The 16,978-nt window shown below is 49.4% G+C and overlaps 1 long non-coding RNA gene across 1 annotated transcript; it reads right to left on the reverse strand.

Moving 5' to 3' along the window:
• Nucleotides 1–3,611: 3,611 nt before the first annotated feature.
• On the reverse strand, nt 3,612–6,315 carry LOC132676961 (uncharacterized). Its single transcript, XR_009609160.3, has 3 exons — nt 6,079–6,315; nt 4,443–4,657; nt 3,612–4,336 (listed from the first exon to the last, which is right to left on the reverse strand). It is a non-coding gene; the product is annotated as an uncharacterized LOC132676961 (long non-coding RNA).
• Between the last annotated feature and the right edge of the window lie 10,663 nt (nt 6,316–16,978).

The following is a 16,978-nucleotide window of genomic DNA, read 5'->3' on the forward strand; positions in this document are numbered from 1 at the left end:
TAAAAAAGGGTAATAAGAGGATATTAGGAACCACTTCCTGCCAATGCATTTGAAAATTCGGATGAAGCAGATAAATTCTTTGAAAAACAAAACAACCACAGCTGGCCCAGGGAGAAATAGGAAATCTGAACTCATATCTATCAAAGAAACTTAACCCCGAATTAACTTTTCCGCAAAAATCCAGACCCAGATCTCACTGGTGAAATCTTCTAGACACCTGAGGAAGGAATACCACTGTCACAGAAGTTCTAGGCTTCTTCTCTGGCAGTTTTGTTTTTTTTTTAATGTTTATTAATTTTTGACAGAGAAAGAGAGAGACAGGGCATGAGTGGGGGAGGGGCAGAGAGAGGGAGACACAGAATCCCAAGCAGGCTCCAGGCTCCGAGCTGTTAGCCCAGATCCTGACGTGGGGCTCAAACTCATGGACCCGTGAGATCACGACCTGAGCCGAAGTTGGACGCTCAACCAACTGAGCCACCCAGGCACCCCTCTGCTGGTTTTATACCGTGTCAACTGGGCTGAGCTGCACCTACCTTCCTCAGAATCCCCTTCTGCTTGGGGCGCCTGGGTGGCTCAGTCCGGTAAGTGTCTGACTTTGACTCAGGTCATGATCTCGCAGTTTGTGAGTTCGAGCCCCGCATCCGGCTCTGTGCCGACAGCTCGGAGCCTGGACCCTGCTTGGGATTCTGTGTCTCCCTTTGTGCCCCTTCTGCAGTCACAGTCTCTCTCTCTTAAAAATAAATAAACTTAATAAAAAAAAAAAAAATTAAAAAAAAAAAAAAGCGGCCGACTTCGGCTCAGGTCATGATCTCACGGTCCGTGAGTTTGAGCCCCGCGTGGGGCTCTGTGCTGACAGCTCAGAGCCTGGAGCCTGTTTCAGATTCTGTGTCTCCCTCTCTCTGCCCCTCCCCCGTTCATGCTCTGTCTCTCTCTGTCTCAAAAATAAATAAACGTTAAAAAAAAAATTAAAAAAAAAATAAATAAACTTAAAAAAAAAATCCTTTTCCCCTTGTAGTTCAAGGTTAGAGCTGGCCACAGAGGAAACTGCATGAAAAGTCAAAGGAAGAAATGAAGTTTGGTCATCGCTTCTGGGTGGTGGTTCTGCTTGGAACTGGCAAGAGGCAAACGTGAATGTACCAGTGGGTTCTGCTTACGCTTGCTCTCTGCTGTCCTTGGGGGTGCGGAGGGGGGGTCTGGGGGCACAGGGTGGGTCTGGGGGCACAGCACTTTGTAAACTTGTTTCCCTCACACTCTGATCATCTCAACTTTCTGCCTTGCCTGACCAACAGTGACCCCAGGCCCCCCACCAGGCGAAGAGGCCTTCCAGAAACTTCCAGAGACTTCCTCACCAGTCGTCCTTCGAGATCCCACTCTGGCAGCTGGCTAGGCCAGCTTCCCGGATTTCCCTGAAAGCTCTGACTGGCCCACTGGCATCAGGGCTTCCGGAGCTCTGGTAACCTTCCACTGGTCCCTCAACTCCCCTCTCCGGACCTTCCTTCTTTTCCCACCGTCGGCCGCGATTGTGTTAAAATCTTCTTCCCATAACAAACCCCTTATTCCACAAAATTCACAGTGTTTTTCAACCTCGAAACAACTCCATGCAATAAGTGATCCTGGATTGGAACCCAGACAGGAAAGAACGGGGCTAAAAGGGATCTTTCTGTGGCACTTGGCCCCTTTTGAATATGGACTGTGTATTAAGAATAGTACATGGGGCGCCTGGGTGGCTCAGTCGGTTAAGCGTCTGACTCTTGGTCATGATCTCGCTGTTCGTGGGTTCAAGCCCTGCATTGGGCTCTGCACCTGCTTGGGATTCCCTCTCTCTCTGCCTCTCCCCTGCTCGTGCTCTCTCTCTCTCTCTCTCAAAATAAATAAATAAATAAATAAACTTAAAAAAATAGTACATGTCGGGGTGCCTGGCTGGCTGAGACAGTGGGGGCGGGCGACTCTTGATCTCAGGGTTGTAGGTTCAAGCCCCACAGTGGGCACAGAGATTACTTAAAAATAAAATCCTTAAAAAAATAGTCAATGATCCATTTCCCCAGTTCCATCACTGCCTTGTTGTCTTTAGGACAATGTCTTTCTTCTTAGGAATTACTGGCTGCAGCTTTGGGAGGTGAAGGATCATGATGTCTCAACTTACTTTCAAAGAGTCCGTCAATCACCATCGTCGTCGTCCTCGTCGTCACATACGCATGGAGAGACAGAAAAGCAAATTAAGCAAATAATAATGAGCGGTGACTCTAGATGAATAGTACATGGACGCTGTTCTCGTCACTTCTGTAAGTGTAACAATCTTCAAAATAGAAAGTGAAAAATAGCCCCACCTGTGCCGGAGATGCTTCCTTTCTGTTCTTTGAAGGTATCCAGCTTGATTCCACTCTCTCTCTCTCTCTCTCTCTCTCTCTCTCTCTCCACTGCTCGTTACATACAGGTGGGGCTCCACAGTATAATCCTGGGAGAGGCATCTCAACGCGTTCGCTGCTCCTTTAGCTGGCTGTTGTCAGATTTCTCTCCACCAAGGTTATGATCTTGCATGCCCACCAGCAAAGCATGAGAGTGTGTTTTCCAGCTGATGAATTTTTGCTAATTTTACAGGCGGGAAATGCTACTTCGGAGAAGTTTCAAATGGCTTTTTTTTTTTTTTTTTTTTTTTTTTGAGAGAGAAAGAGACAGAGAGGTGGGGACAGCGGCAGAGGGAGAGAGAGAATCTTAAGCAGGTTCCACGCTCCATGCGGAGCTTGATGTGGGGGTCGATCCCACAACTCTGGCATCATGACCTGAGCCGAAATCGAGAGTGGGATGCTCAACCTACTGAGCCACCCAGGCGCCCCTGCATTGTTTTTATTATGAGCAACGGTGAGCATCTTTTCATAGACTTAAAGACTGTTTGTATCTGTTTGTGAATCGCCTGTTCATTTCTTTTTCACATTTTAAAACATTGGGCTTTTGTTTTTTTCTTATATATTAAGGAGATGAACATTTTGTGTGTGATGTAAGTTGTAACTATTTTCTCTGAGATACTTTCCTTATGGGGTCATATGTCCTTAACCAATTTCTAAATCTGCTTAAGTAGTTTTGTTTATAAATTTTATTTTACTGCCCTTGAATTTTCCCTAGCATTTTATTATACAGATTTCCGAACATGCAGAAAAGTTAAAGGAAGTCTACAGTGGACAACCACATGTCTGCCACTTAGATTCCATTACTAACATTTTACCATTCTTGTCTTACTGTATTTCTTATTTTTTTTAACATTGATTTATTATTGAGAGACAGAGAGAGGCAGAGCATGAGCATAGGAGGGGCAGAGACAGGGAGAGACACAGAATCCAAAGCAGGCTCTTGGCTCTGAGCTGTCAGCACAGAGCCTGACGTGGGGCTCGAACTCACAAACGTGAGGTCATGACTTGAGTCGAAATCGGGCACTCAACCGGCTGAGCCACCCAGGCGCCCCATTGTCTTACTGTGTTTCTGTCCACTGTATGCATCCCTCTATCCATCCGCTAATTCATCTAACTTTTCAATGCATTTCAAAGTTGCAGACGTCAGTACACTTGGGGCGGGGGGGGGGGGGGGGCGGTCCTCCATTTTAAAAAGTATTTAAAAAAAATTTTTTTTAACGTTTATTTATTTTTAAGACAGAGAGAGACAGAGCATGAACGGGGGAGGGTCAGAGAGAGAGGGAGACACAGAATCGGAAGCAGGCTCCGGGCTCCGAGCCATCAGCCCAGAGCCCGACGCGGGGCTCGAACTCAGGGACCGCGAGATCGTGACCTGAGCCGAAGTCGGACGCTCAACCCACTGAGCCACCCAGGCGCCCCTTAAAAAGTATTTTTACTGAGATATAATTCACATACCACGACATTCACCCTTTAAGCGGATGCAGTTCCCGAGTTTTCAAAATATTCACAAAATTTTTCAATCCATCACCGCTGCGGTTTTAGACCTATGTATAATTTCGTGTTTCTCCAAACGCCCATCTGGTTGTCTGAACACCACATCTTAAAAACTCCATCTTTCTGTCAGAGGCTGAGATGTCGCCAATTGTCGCTAAATGTCCAGGTCTTGGGGGCGGGGGGGAGGGTATCTAATTCTGTTCCATTGACCTGCTTGTCCCTCTATTCCCACGTGTGGGACTTCTCTGCTAACAGCAGCCCTGGCTCTGGATGAGGCGGGAGGGGAGGTGACAGGTGGCCACGCCTCTTCGAGGCCTTTTATCCAAGAACTTTGCTTTATATGAGCTTGTCGAGCTCGTCCGTCCACCGAGCTGCAAACTTTGCTCCCAGCGACTCAGAGAAAACCACCTGGGCAGGAGGAGAAGCAGCAGGAAACCCTGGGAAAGAGTGGGACCAGGCATCAGGAACACCCCATCTTAGGGTCCCCACTCTCCTCTCTCCCCAGCCCAGGGTGGGGGCCCTCCCCTCCTCTGGACAACTCACCCTCGCTTCTGAGGACTCCTGGAGCTGGGCGAGGGAATGTCCCGTCCGGCACTCTGCACGAAGGCACCTGCACGGTGTCGCTGAGGCACCCGGAGTTTTGGGAGGTGAGGCCCAGCGTGTCCAACACCTGCCGGGCCGTCCTCGGAATTCACCACGAGCAGCCCTTATTGCACGTGTCTGGTCATGTTCGTGTCGGCCTCAAAGGGGCTCGCTGTCTGCAGGAAGGAAGGGGGGGTAAAGAAAAGAACTCCCCTCCCGCCAGCCTAAGCTCCCAGACCCTCTCAGAATCCCAGAGTCCTTGGGGCGCCTGGGTGGCGCAGTCGGTTAAGCGTCCGACTTCAGCCAGGTCACGATCTCGCGGTCCGTGAGTTCGAGCCCCGCATCAGGCTCTGGGCTGGTGGCTCGGAGCCTGGAGCCTGTTTCCGATTCTGTGTCTCCCTCTCTCTCTGACCCTTCCCCGTTCATGCTCTGTCTCTGTCTGTCCCAAAATAAATAAAAAACGTTGAAAAAAAAATAAAAAAAAAAAAAAAAAAAAAAAAAAGAATCCCAGAGTCCCACCTACCCGCGCCTCTGCGGCTGCGTCTCCAGGGCTCCCCTCGAGGCCACGCCCCGAGCGGGCGAGTCCGCGAGAGGCCACGCCCCAAGCCACGCCCCCGCGAGAACCCACTTCTTCAGACCGAGGCCCCCCTGAGTCACCGCCCTCTTTCAGAAATGCGCTGCCCGGGCCTCTGAGCCTCTACTGTCCCTAGGCTGCTACCCCCTGCCAGAGCCCCCAACCCCGTTCGGAGCTGCCCACTCTAGCTAGGCACCCGCATGGTGACCCCCTGAGGGGAGCACTCTGCGCCCACTACCACGGAGAAGCTTCCCGTAAAGGCCTGCCTTAGAAGGGGGACGGAGGGTCCCAGCCCCAAGAGCCTTCCCTATGCAGACTCCTCCCGCTCGCTCTTGCTCAGTCCTTGATCCTTGATCGTAGAGCACACCATGGCTCCAGAAGGCCCCCAGGCTCAGAGCCCAAGTCCTCACCTTAACCCCTGAATGTCTGCGTATTCTAAGCCCTACCCCTGTTCCCATACACCCACTCTCCATTCCAGCTGGGGCGGTCTCACGCCTTGACCCCTAGCCCCCCCCCCCTTTCTCTTAAAAAAATCTGCCCTATTCACTGGACTGTGCCCCAGATGTCTGTCTGACCTATTAGCAGCCCCAGACGTTGGTGGCACACACACACACACACACACACACACACACACACACACGACTTTGCACCATAACTTTCAATGCCAGAACAAAGGGTCGTAGCGGGGACTTCAGCATGACAGGACAGCCCTGGCCTAGGTCTGTGGGGTCTGAGTACATTGCTAACAATATGACAGGGGTTTCTGTCAATCACCGAAGACACGTTGGTGATGATGCCTTTGCCCCTGAAGGAGGAAGCCTTGAAAGGCGGTCATTGCCAATGGGGACGAGAGGGTCTAGGTGATCCCCCCATTTCCACCCCGTAGCCCCGCCCTGATGTAGAGTCAGAGGGATGGGCAAGAGCTGGGAAGGTGGACAGGACAGCCGGGGAATGGAAGGGTTCCATTGGAAGAGGTTGGGTGGGGGAGGATCCAGAGTGGAAGAGAAAGAGACCGGCTCTTACATGGTGACCATGTGGGGCCGGACAGTTCTAGTCATCTACAGAGAAGAGCTGGGAACCCCTGCATCTTTCTGTTTCCCATCCCATCACCTGCCCCTCCTCCTCAAGTTCAGGCTCCTCTCCCTGCCTTCCCTGGGGGAATCTCCTCCACACCAGGTCCGGTGCTAGTGGATGCTGGCTGGGGACGCTGCAGAGTGGCCAGGGCCATACGCTGCCCTTAAACCCCATCCCTCCCGGCCCTGTCTCACCTGGACCACTGACATCACATTACAGGTCATAAAATCCAAGAGTCTCTGGAGAAAAGCGTGGCACTAACCGGTCTTCCCTTCACTAGCCCTGCCACACTCCCATTTTTACTTCCTACCTTATTTTTCTTTTAGCATGGAACCCTTTTTTGTTTGTTTGTTTGTTTCTTTGTTTAAAGCAGCAGCTGCTATGATTTAAAATGCACACACCCTTTGATCCATCAAAAACTGCGCTTTGGGAAATGTGTTGCTTTCCAAGATACATGCGTGGGGAAACGAATATGTCCAAGGATGTTGGTTGCAACACTGTAGTCACACAGAACAGGAAACATCCTGAATGTTCATCAGCGGTAGAATGGCTCAAATAGATACAGTGTAGCCCATGGATGGGTCACTGAGCAGCAAGTACAAAGGGTGGGTCAGGTGTTCACTCGGCCTGAACCATCCCCGAGATATATGCAGAGATACATGCAGACTGGTAAAAGGCGATACATGCAGACTGGTAAAAGGCAGGTGCATAACAGTAGGCTGCCTGCCCTCCAGATTTTATATGTGTGTGTGTATATAATATACATGTAAACACATATAATGTATGTTTCCCATATATAATATGTAACATGTAATATGTATACCATTATAAATATATAAATGTATATATACTTCCATATGCATAGAGAAAAAAACACCTACTACATTTTTTTTAGTGTATTTATTTATTTTTTGAGAGATAGAGAGAGTGAGCAGGGGAGGGATGCAGAGGGAAAGAGAGGGAGAGAGAGAATCCCAAGCAGGCTCCTCACTGTGCAAAGCCCAAGGTGGGGTTCAAACTCACAAACCGTGAGATCATGACCCAAGCTGAAATCATGAGTGGGTTGCTTAACTGACTGAGCCACCCAGGTGCCCCATACCTACCGTGTTTTTAATTGGGGGTCACTTTGGGGTAATGAGACTAGAGAAAGGGAGATTTTCACCTTCATTTCATAAAATTCTCTGTCTGGATGCTTTGATCTGTAAATTTTAATGTAAGTATAGCAGGGGTGCCTGGGTGGCTCAGTCGGTTGAGCGTCTGACTTTGGCTCAGGTCACGATCTCACGGCTCCGTGGGTTCGAGTCCCGCATCGGGCTCTGTGCTGACAGCTCAGAGCCTGGGGCCTGCTTCCGATTCTGCGTCTCCCTCTCTCTCTGCCTCTCCCCCACTTGCACTCTGTCTCTCTCAAAATAAATAAAAGTTAAAAAAAAACAGTATACCATACACACACCAAAGTGCACCAATCTTTAATGTAAAGCGTGAGCCCAAATGGTCAACGTCTCCCCATACGAAGAAACCAAGTAGTGACAATTTCCCAGATTCATCACCTCTTACGGTCATGCCCCGTGCCTCCCCTCTGGTTGACCACTGTCCTGACCTTGAACACGCTCTACAATAGTTTTGTCCAGTTCTGAATTTCATGTAAGTGGACTCACAGAGTACGTACACTTTTGTCTCTGGCTTCCTGTGTTAAACATGACGTTTCTAAGATGCGTCCGTGTTGGAGCTAGCAGACGTTCACTCCTGTCCTTTGCTATAATTTTCCACTGTGTGAACACAGCATGCTTTAGTTAATCTAACCAACTATCGATTGCTGTGCAAGTTGTGCCCGGTTTGAGGCTATCGCAAATAATCTATCTAGAAGCACTCTTTTTTTTTTTTTTCCTAAATGTTGATTTATTTTTGAGAGAGAGAGAGAGAGAACACGAGCGGGAGAGGGGCAGAGAGAGAGAGGGAGTCGTAGAATCTCCAGCAGGCTCCACGCGGTCCGTGCAAAGCCTGACGCAGGGCTCGAACCCACAAACCAAACCGTGAGATCATGACCTCGGCTGGAGTCGGACCCTCAGCGGAATGAGCTACCCAGGCGCCCCCTAGGAGAAATCTTGTGTCTTTCGGAGCCCGTGTGCACTCAGACACAACCAGGAGCCAAATGGAGGGGTCAGAGTATGCAGACCTCCCATCATCACCATGTACTGCCAGTTTCCCCCCATCTTGCAAATGTATATGCCCACGAGCAAAGCTGAAGAATTCCCGTGGTTCCACAGCCCCACTGCACTTCGTACCATCAACAATTTTAGGGTGAATCATTTTAGTGGCTGTACGGTCGCATCGCGCTCTGGTTATAATTTGCAGTTCCCCAGGAAGAATAAGATTGGAAGTAAGATTGCGGTAAAAAGAAGGTTGAAAACATTTTTGCACGTTCATTGGCCACTTGGACTTCCTCTTTTGTAGAGTGCCTATTCAGATCTGGTTCCCATTTTTCAACTGGGTGGTTTACATTGTTTTTTTTTTTTTAATTTTTTAAATGTTTATTAATTTTTAAGAGAGAGACAGAGTGTGAGGGGCAGAGAGAGAGAGGGAGACACAGAATCCGAAGCAGGCTCCAGGCTCCGAGCTGTCAGCACAGAGCCCTACATGGGGCTCAAACCCACGAACGGTGAGATCACGACCTGAGCCAAAGTCAGACGCTTAACCGACTGAGCCACCCAGCTGCCCAATAAAAACAAATCCTTTTTTTAATGGTTCATTATGGGTATTTAAATGTAAATATGAAACCCACTGAATCGATTACTAAATTCTCCTGGGTTTTCTACATATATGATCTTGCCATCTGCGAATAATGACAATTGTATTTCTTGCTTTCCTTGGTCTCATAAGTTTGATTTACTTCTTTTACTGTATTGCACTGGCTAGGACCTCCCATAAAATGGTCTAGAAGAGGTCACAGCAGAAATCCTTGTATTGTTCCCAATCTCACAGAAAAAGCGCTCAACACGTCACCTTTAGGGATGATGCTAGCTGCAGGTTTTTTGAAGATTGTTTATCAGATTAAGGCAGTTTCCTTCTATTCCTAGTTTGCTTCTTAAGAAATAATGAAGGTGGGGCGCCTGGCTGGCTCAGCCGGAAGACAGTACAACTCTTGACCTCAGGGCAGAGAGTTTGAGCCCCACATTGGGCATAAAGATTACTTAAAAAATAAATAAATAAACAAGTTAGGAGCACCTGGGTGGCTCAGTCGGTCAAGTGTCCACTCTTGATTCTGGCTCGGGTCATGATCTCTTGGTTTGTGAGTTTGAGCCCCACACTGGGCTCTGGGCTGACAGTGCAGAGCCTGCTTGGGATTCTCTGTCTCTCCCTCTGTGAATGAATGAATGAATGAATGAATGAATGAATAGGGGCACCTGGGTCACTCAGTCGGTTAAGCATCAGACTTAGGTTCAGGTCATGATCTCATGGTTCATGGGTTCCAGCCCCGTATCTGGCTCTGTGTTGACAGCTCAGAGCCTGGAGCCTGCTTCGGATTCTGTGTCTTCCTTTCTCTCTGTCCCTCACCTGCCTGCTCGCGCTCTGTCTCTTTTTCTCAAAAATAAACATTAAAAAAAAAAAAAACCTTTAAAAAATTTTTTTTAAATTAGTAAATAAAAACAAACTTCTCTAGTGCAACTGTATGATTCAATTTACAACATTAGGATTACGTTAAGAAAAAAAAAAGAAGATGAAATTCCTTGAACTTTTTTATGGATTTGGATTACAGGTTGGACTTGAAGTAGCCATAAGTAGGTAGCAACCCAAGCAGACGAAAAATCAAGGCGATGACTAACTCCAGGGAGAATAAGAAGTTGTTAAAGAAAGGAAATGATCATCATCGTTCACTACACGACTTGGCCATTGCACAGTGTTTTCATATGCACGGTGATGTAGATTCTGTAGCCACATCTGTGAAATACACCGGGGGGATGGGAAGCTGGGGAGGGTGTGTGTTTGTGGTGTGGGCACGGGTGTCTGTGAACAAGAAACAATCCTCATCTTTCATTGTGGGTGATCACTAGACAGTGGCTAAAATGGACAAATCCAGATGTATACTATAAACATACTATTTATTTATTTATTTATTTTATTTTTGGGACAGAGAGAGACAGAGCATGAACGGGGGAGGGGCAGAGAGAGGGAGACACAGAATCTGAAACAGGCTCCAGGCTCTGAGCTGCTAGCACAGAGCCCGACGCGGGGCTCGAACTCACGGACCGCGAGATCGTGACCTGAACTGAAGTCGGACGCTTAACCGACTGAGCCACCCAGGCGCCCCTAAACATACTATTTAAAAGCGTGAGTTATAGGGGCGCCTGGGTGGCGCAGTCGGTTAAGCGTCCGACTTCAGCCAGGTCACGATCTCGCGGTCCGTGAGTTCGAGCCCCGCGTCGGGCTCTGGGCTGATGGCCCGGAGCCTGGAGCCTGTTTCCAATTCTGTGTCTCCCTCTCTCTCTGCCCCTCCCCCGTTCATGCTGTGTCTCTCTCTGTCCCAAAAATAAATAAAAAACGTTGAAAAAAAAGAAAAATTAAAAAAAAAAAAAAAAAAAGCGTGAGTTATATACATAGTTTTTAAAGGTGTAAGTGGTACCTTCTAGGGCAGTGGTTCTTAACCAGGTGTGATTTTGCTTCCCGGGGGGGATATCTGGCAACATGTGATCACAAGTTCGAGCCCCACGTCAGGCTCTGTGCTGACAGCTCAGAGACTGGAGCTTGCTTCGGATTCGGCCTCCCTTCCTCTCTGCCCCTGCTCTGCTTGTGCTCTGTCTCTGTCTCTCTCAAAAATAAGTAAAACATTAATTTTTTAAAGAAAATAATAAACGTTAAAAAATTACTGGGGCAGGGGAGTCTGCTGGCTCAGTAGGTTAAGTATCTGACCTCGGCTTGAGTCATGATCTCACAGTTCGTGGGTTCAAGCCCTGTGTCCCGCTCTGTGCTGACAGCTGGGAGCCAGGAGTCTGCTTCGGATTCTGTGTCTCCCTCTCTCTCTGCCCCTCCCATTTGTACTTGCTCTCTCAAAAATAAATAATTTAAAAATTTTTTGAATAATTATTGGGGCGTCTGGGTGGCTCAGTCTGTTAAGTGACCAACTTCAGCTCACGTCATGATCTCATGGTTCATCAGTTGGAGCCCCGCATCCATCTGTGCTGACAGTTCCAGGAGCCTGGAGCCTGCTTGGGATTCTGTCTCTCTCTCTGCCCCTCCCCTGCTCGCACTCTGTCTCTCTCTTTCTCAAAAATAAATAAACATTAGGGGCGCCTGGGTGGCGCAGTCGGTTAAGCGTCCGACTTCAGCCAGGTCACGATCTCGCGGTCCGTGAGTTCGAGCCCCGCGTCAGGCTCTGGGCGTCAGGCTCTGGGCTGATGGCTCGGAGCCTGGAGCCTGTTTCCGATTCTGTGTCTCCCTCTCTCTCTGCCCCTCCCCCGTTCATGCTCTGTCTCTCTCTGTCCCCAAAAAAATAAATAAAAAACGTTGAAAAAAAAAATTAAAAAAAAAAAATAAACATTAAAAAAAATTATTACAAAAAAGAAATGTAAAGATATCTTTAAAAATTAAAAAGATAAAGGGGCGCCTGGGTGGCTCAGTCGGTTGAGTGTCCGACTTCGGCTCAGGTCATGATCTCACAGTTCGTGAGTTCGAGCCCCGCGTCGGGCTCTGTGCTGACAGCCCAGAGCCTGGAGCCTGCTTCGGATTCTATGTCTCCCTCTCTCTCTGCCCCATCCCCACTCATGCTGTCTCTCTCTGTCTTAAACATAAATAAAACATTAAAAAAAATTATAAAAAGATAAAGAAAATATTTAACAATTTCATTTAACAAAAGGGTTCAGCAGCTGAAACTGAAGTACAAGAGGCCATGTGGCTCCCATCAGTATATGGGAATATGTGTATAGGTGATTAAGAGAAAAACCGTGGCCTCAAGAATGACCCCCCCCCCAAAAAAAAAAAAAAAGAATGACCCCCCCAGCCCCAAAGAATGATCCCAAATAAAACTCTAGAAAACCACACACTACAAGGTAGCACCAAGGAATATACAAGGGCAGAAGCAGACTCAGCTTGAACAGTTGTGCGGGTTGGGCACTGCAGAAGGACTCCGCGTGGAAAGAGACATCCTTCACATACTGGAACTAATCTGCAGGTTTTTAAAAACAATTTCCAGTGGGAGGCAATCAAGTCCCTTGCTAACAAAGCTAGAGAACTGCGTGGGTTTTCCAACAGAGGGCAGCAGCCAACAGGGGCTGGGCCCTCGCTCCAGCGGCCTCAGGCTGGGGCCGTTTCTTCAAGCCGGGTGCACACTGCAGGTCACATGCCGAACAAAGAGGGGACAGTTTGCGTCACTCCAAGAGTCTCAGGGAGACCAGGTGGGGGCAGGGGGAAGGCGACCACAAGAGGGCTCCGGGTCAGAGTGCCAAGGAGGCAGTTGAGGGCAGGGCCCCCGGGGGCAGGCATGGAGACAAACCCAGTTCTCCAATCTCCTGAGCCTTCAGTCCTGCCTCAGTGGCCCCATAGATCGCCAAGCCCCGGATGAAGTCGGCCTGGAGAACTGATCTTGCCAACAAGTTGCTCTGGGAAGGGGGCAGTGGCATCCGATTCCACCCGGGCGCCCACCCCACCCCATTCCCAGGGCAGCCCCAGCCTCCGCGGGACCCTTCCCGGGCCGGGTTGCAGCGGAAGCCGCCTCTCCAAGCCTCCGCCGCGGCCACGCCCCCGTCTAGCCCCACCCCCGTCCCCGCCCTTTCCCAGCCCCTCTGGCTCCGCCCCTGCCTCCTCGGCCCTGTGCCCCAACTCGCTCAGGTTTCTACCGATGAGGCTGACGCGCGTTCAGTCGCTCGTTCAGCAATTCCACAAATTACCGCGCTGACCGCGTGTCGCACAGTGTCGTCGGTGCTGTGGATGCGGAGGTGAACAACAGAGCATGCATTCGTGCAGCGTGCATTGTGGGGAACGGTAGTCCAAGTAGATGGAACAGCGAGCGCGAGGGCGCCGGTACAAAGGCTGGCAGTTTGCAGGACAGACTGGCGTCCGGCGGGCGCTGGGCGACGCCGCCGGTTGTATAGCGGCTCAGCCGGGTGGGCGAGGGACCAGATCATGGGGCCTCGAATGCCCCGGTAAGGGCTTTGGCTTTTATTGTGATATTAGAAGGCAGTAATTCGTGTTCATTCCACAGTCACTCATACATTTATAACAAGTGCGCCTGCTCTTTGGGTGGTGCTGGAGACACAGGGTGCCCACAGCAGAGCCAGTCTCTCCTCCTACCCTCCACCCTCCACTCAGAAGCCTGAGGGCTCTTTCCAAAGCACAAATACGCCCCTGCCTCTCCCGCTCAGAACCTGCCTTGACTCCCCGGGGCCCTTGGGACAAAACCACGTTCCTTACGCTGTTCCTGCGTGGTCTGGCTCTGGCCGAAGTCTTCATCTGTCACCTCCTGCCCTCTAGGGGAGGCCAGGCACAGAGGACAATTCATCTAGCCTCCAAAGCACCCTCTGAATTTTCCTGCCTCTGGGCCTTTGCTCATACTGTTCCTTCCACCCTGGATGCCCTTCCCCTCGAAGCAGAGTTCAGAAAAATTGGCGGAACGGGCGCCAAGCAGCATTTGGGTGCATGTCTGACCCTCTCCACCTGCATGGCTGAGGGTGACGTGTTATATGGGACCGAGTGCCCGTCAGCTTTGCAGGGAGGCTGGGACACAAACACCCTAACGGCTCCACGCATTTGAGGGGTGGATGCTGTGTGACGGCGTGAAGGGCATTCACTCGGTCAGCAAACACTCGCCCAGCACCTGCTTTGTGCCTGGCCCTGTGCTAGGAGGCAGCGGCCATGACGGCCACAGCCCTGCCCTCACGGGGCTCACAGCGCAGCGGTGGGACAGCCACTTTTGGTTTGGGTCACTGCCCTTCGACCTTGGCTGCTGGTGGGGAGCCTGATCATACCGATTACAAGAGAGTTTGGCCAACATCCAGTTTGTCAGAAAAACTTGATCTACAGAGTTTCTGCTCTGGCACAGTGAAAGCCAAAGCACTTACAACGGCCTCTTGCGGGACTTTGATCATTTCCCCTTTACAAACTCCGCCCCCCCCCCCCCCCCCCCCCCCCCCCGCCCCACGCCTGATGACCTCTCTTCTACTTTCTGTCTCAATGAATTTGCTTATTCTAGCTGCCTCCCGTTAGGAGCAATCGTGCATATCCCTCCTTCAATATCTGGCTTATTTCGCTTCGCCTGAGGTCTTCCTTTGTTCCTGAGGCGGTATGTGCCAGAACCTCGTTCTCCTTCAGGGCTGAATACTATTTCCCTGCGTGGCTCCGTCACCGTTATGCTTATCCGTTCATCTGTTGCTGGACGTGGGTTGGGGTGTTTTTACCTTTTGGCCTTTGTGACTAATGCCACTGTGAACGTTTGTGTGCAAGTGTCTGTTTGCGCCCCTGCTTTGAATTCCTCCGGGGCCTGCAGCTCGAAGTGGCCTTTGCTGGACCATATGCTGGTTTTCTGTGTGACTTCTTGAGGAAGCCCCACACGGGCCTCCACGGCAGCTACACCATTTTACGTTCCACCTGCAACGCCCGCCCGAGGGGTGCATTTTTTCACACCCCTGCCAACATTTGTTATTTTGTTGTTGTTTTTTTTTTTCATTTGTTTTAATGTTTATTTATTTTTGAGGGAGAGAGAGAGACAGCAAGTGTGTGCAAGAGCAGGGGAGGGGCAGAGAGAGAGGGAGACAGAGGATCTGAAGCAGCCTCTGTGCTGAGAGCAGAGAGCCCGATGCCGGGATCGAACTAGGGAACTGCGAGATCATGAGCTGAGCCGAAGTCAGATATGCTTAAGGAACCGAACCACCCAGGTACCCCTGTTTTTTTTTTTTTTTTTTTTTTTTTAATGGTTATTTATTTTTGAGAGAGAGAGAGAGAGAGGAAATGTGCGAGCGGCGGAGGGGCAAAGAGAGAGGGAGACGCAAAATCTGAAGCAGGACCCAGGCTCTGAGCTGTCAGCACAGAGCCCAACGTGGGGCTAGAACTTACTAACCTAGAACTCACAAACCCGGGAGATCATGACTTGAGCTGAAGTCAGACTCTTAACTGAGCCACCCAGGCGCCCCTTGTTGTTTTTAATAGCCATCCTAGTGGATGTGAAGTGGTATCCCATTGTGCTTTGTTTTTTAAGATTTTAAGTAATCTCTCCATCCAAGGCGGGGGCTCAAACTCACAACCCTGAGATGGAGTCGAGTGCTCCCGCAGACTGAGCCAGCCACGCTCCCCTCCATTGTGCTTTGGATTAGCATTTCCCTAATGAGCACCTTTTCATGGGCTGGTGGGCCATTCGTGTATTTTCTTTGGAGAAATGTCTATTCAAGTATTTTGCCCACATTTGAATTGGGTTGCTTTTTGTTGTCGAGTTGTAGGAGTTCTTTATATACTCTGGATACTAATCCCCTACCAAGTATATGACTGTGAATACTTTCTTCTATTCTGCGGGTTGCCTTTTCACTCTGTTGATGGTGTCCTTTGATGCACAAAAGGTTTTAATTTTGATAAAGGCCGATTATCTATTTTTTGTTGTTGCCTGTGCTTTTGGTGTCCCATCTGAAATCCCTACAAAATCCAATGTCATGAAGATCTCTCCCCCCATGTTTTTTTTTTTTTTTTTTTAAACTATGATTTTTCTCCTGTCTTCACAATAATTCTTCTAAGAGTTGTGGAGTGTTAGTTATGTTAGGTCCTTGACTCATTTTAATGAGTAGATAGTAAGGGACCGACTTCGTTTTTGTTTGTTTTCCGTATGAATACCCAGTGTTCCCAGCACCATTTGCTGAAAAGACCACCCTTTCCCTGTTGAATGCTTTTGGCACCCCTGTAGAAAATAATCAGCCATAAGGGCATCTGGCTGGCTCAGTCGGAGGAGCATGTGACTCTTGATCTTGGGGTCATGAGTTTGAGCCCCACATTAAGTAGAGATTACGTAAATAAATCTTAAAATTAAAAAAAAAAAAAAAGAATTGACCATTGTTAAAAAACATTTCTTTCTGATACTCCCGTGAATGTGAAATTAAAAATTAACAAATGTCTACACCTTTTCTCCCATTAACCTGCCTGTGTTCAGTTTATTTTCCAGACCCAGCTATTGAACGTAGGAGGGTAGGACGGAAGTCTTTTCTCTCCTCTGGTTCTGGCAACAACGATGGGGTATCATGGCCTGGAACCTTCTGCCCACTCCAGAGGCTGCCGCTGAGAGACCCTGGGGCCTGGCAAGGCAGAGAAGGTAAGCATTCTTTTCGGTCTCCTGGATCTCTGCACAGGGTCACGAAGCCAAGTCATACAAACCTCTGCCATCTCTTTGCTTCCTAAATATACATTAGCCGAGAAAAACATTTGTGTGAGGGACGCCTGGGTGGCTCAGTCGGTTAAGCATCCAACTCGGGCTCAGGTCGCGATCTCACGGTTTGTGAGCTCGAGCCCCGCATCCGGCTCTCTGCTGTCAGCTCAGAGCCTGCTTTGGATCCTGTCTCCCCCTCTCTCTCTGCCCCTCCCCTGCTCATGCTCTGTCTCTCTCAAAAATAAATAAACATTAAAAAAAAAATTGCGTGAACTAGTTCTTTGGGCATAGCGACTTCTGTGATTACTGTCTGAGTGCGATTGATGTGTCCTGATCCTTTCCCTTCCGGAGATGGTTTTCTGCCTCTGTCTCCTGTACTGTTTATCATACGGAAAATCACAGGGGAGGACAAAGGCACGGGTCCTACAAGCCCAATGCTCAAGCTGGCCTCACAGCCTGGCGAGTTTGCGGGTTTCACCCTACTGGCGTCTCCCTGGACACACTTTGCTGAAATTCTCC

The sequence above is a fragment of the Panthera onca genome, chromosome E2 (assembly GCF_046562875.1).
Source record: "Panthera onca isolate mPanOnc1 chromosome E2, mPanOnc1 haplotype 2, whole genome shotgun sequence".
In the NCBI taxonomy this organism is placed as follows: domain Eukaryota; kingdom Metazoa; phylum Chordata; class Mammalia; order Carnivora; family Felidae; genus Panthera; species Panthera onca.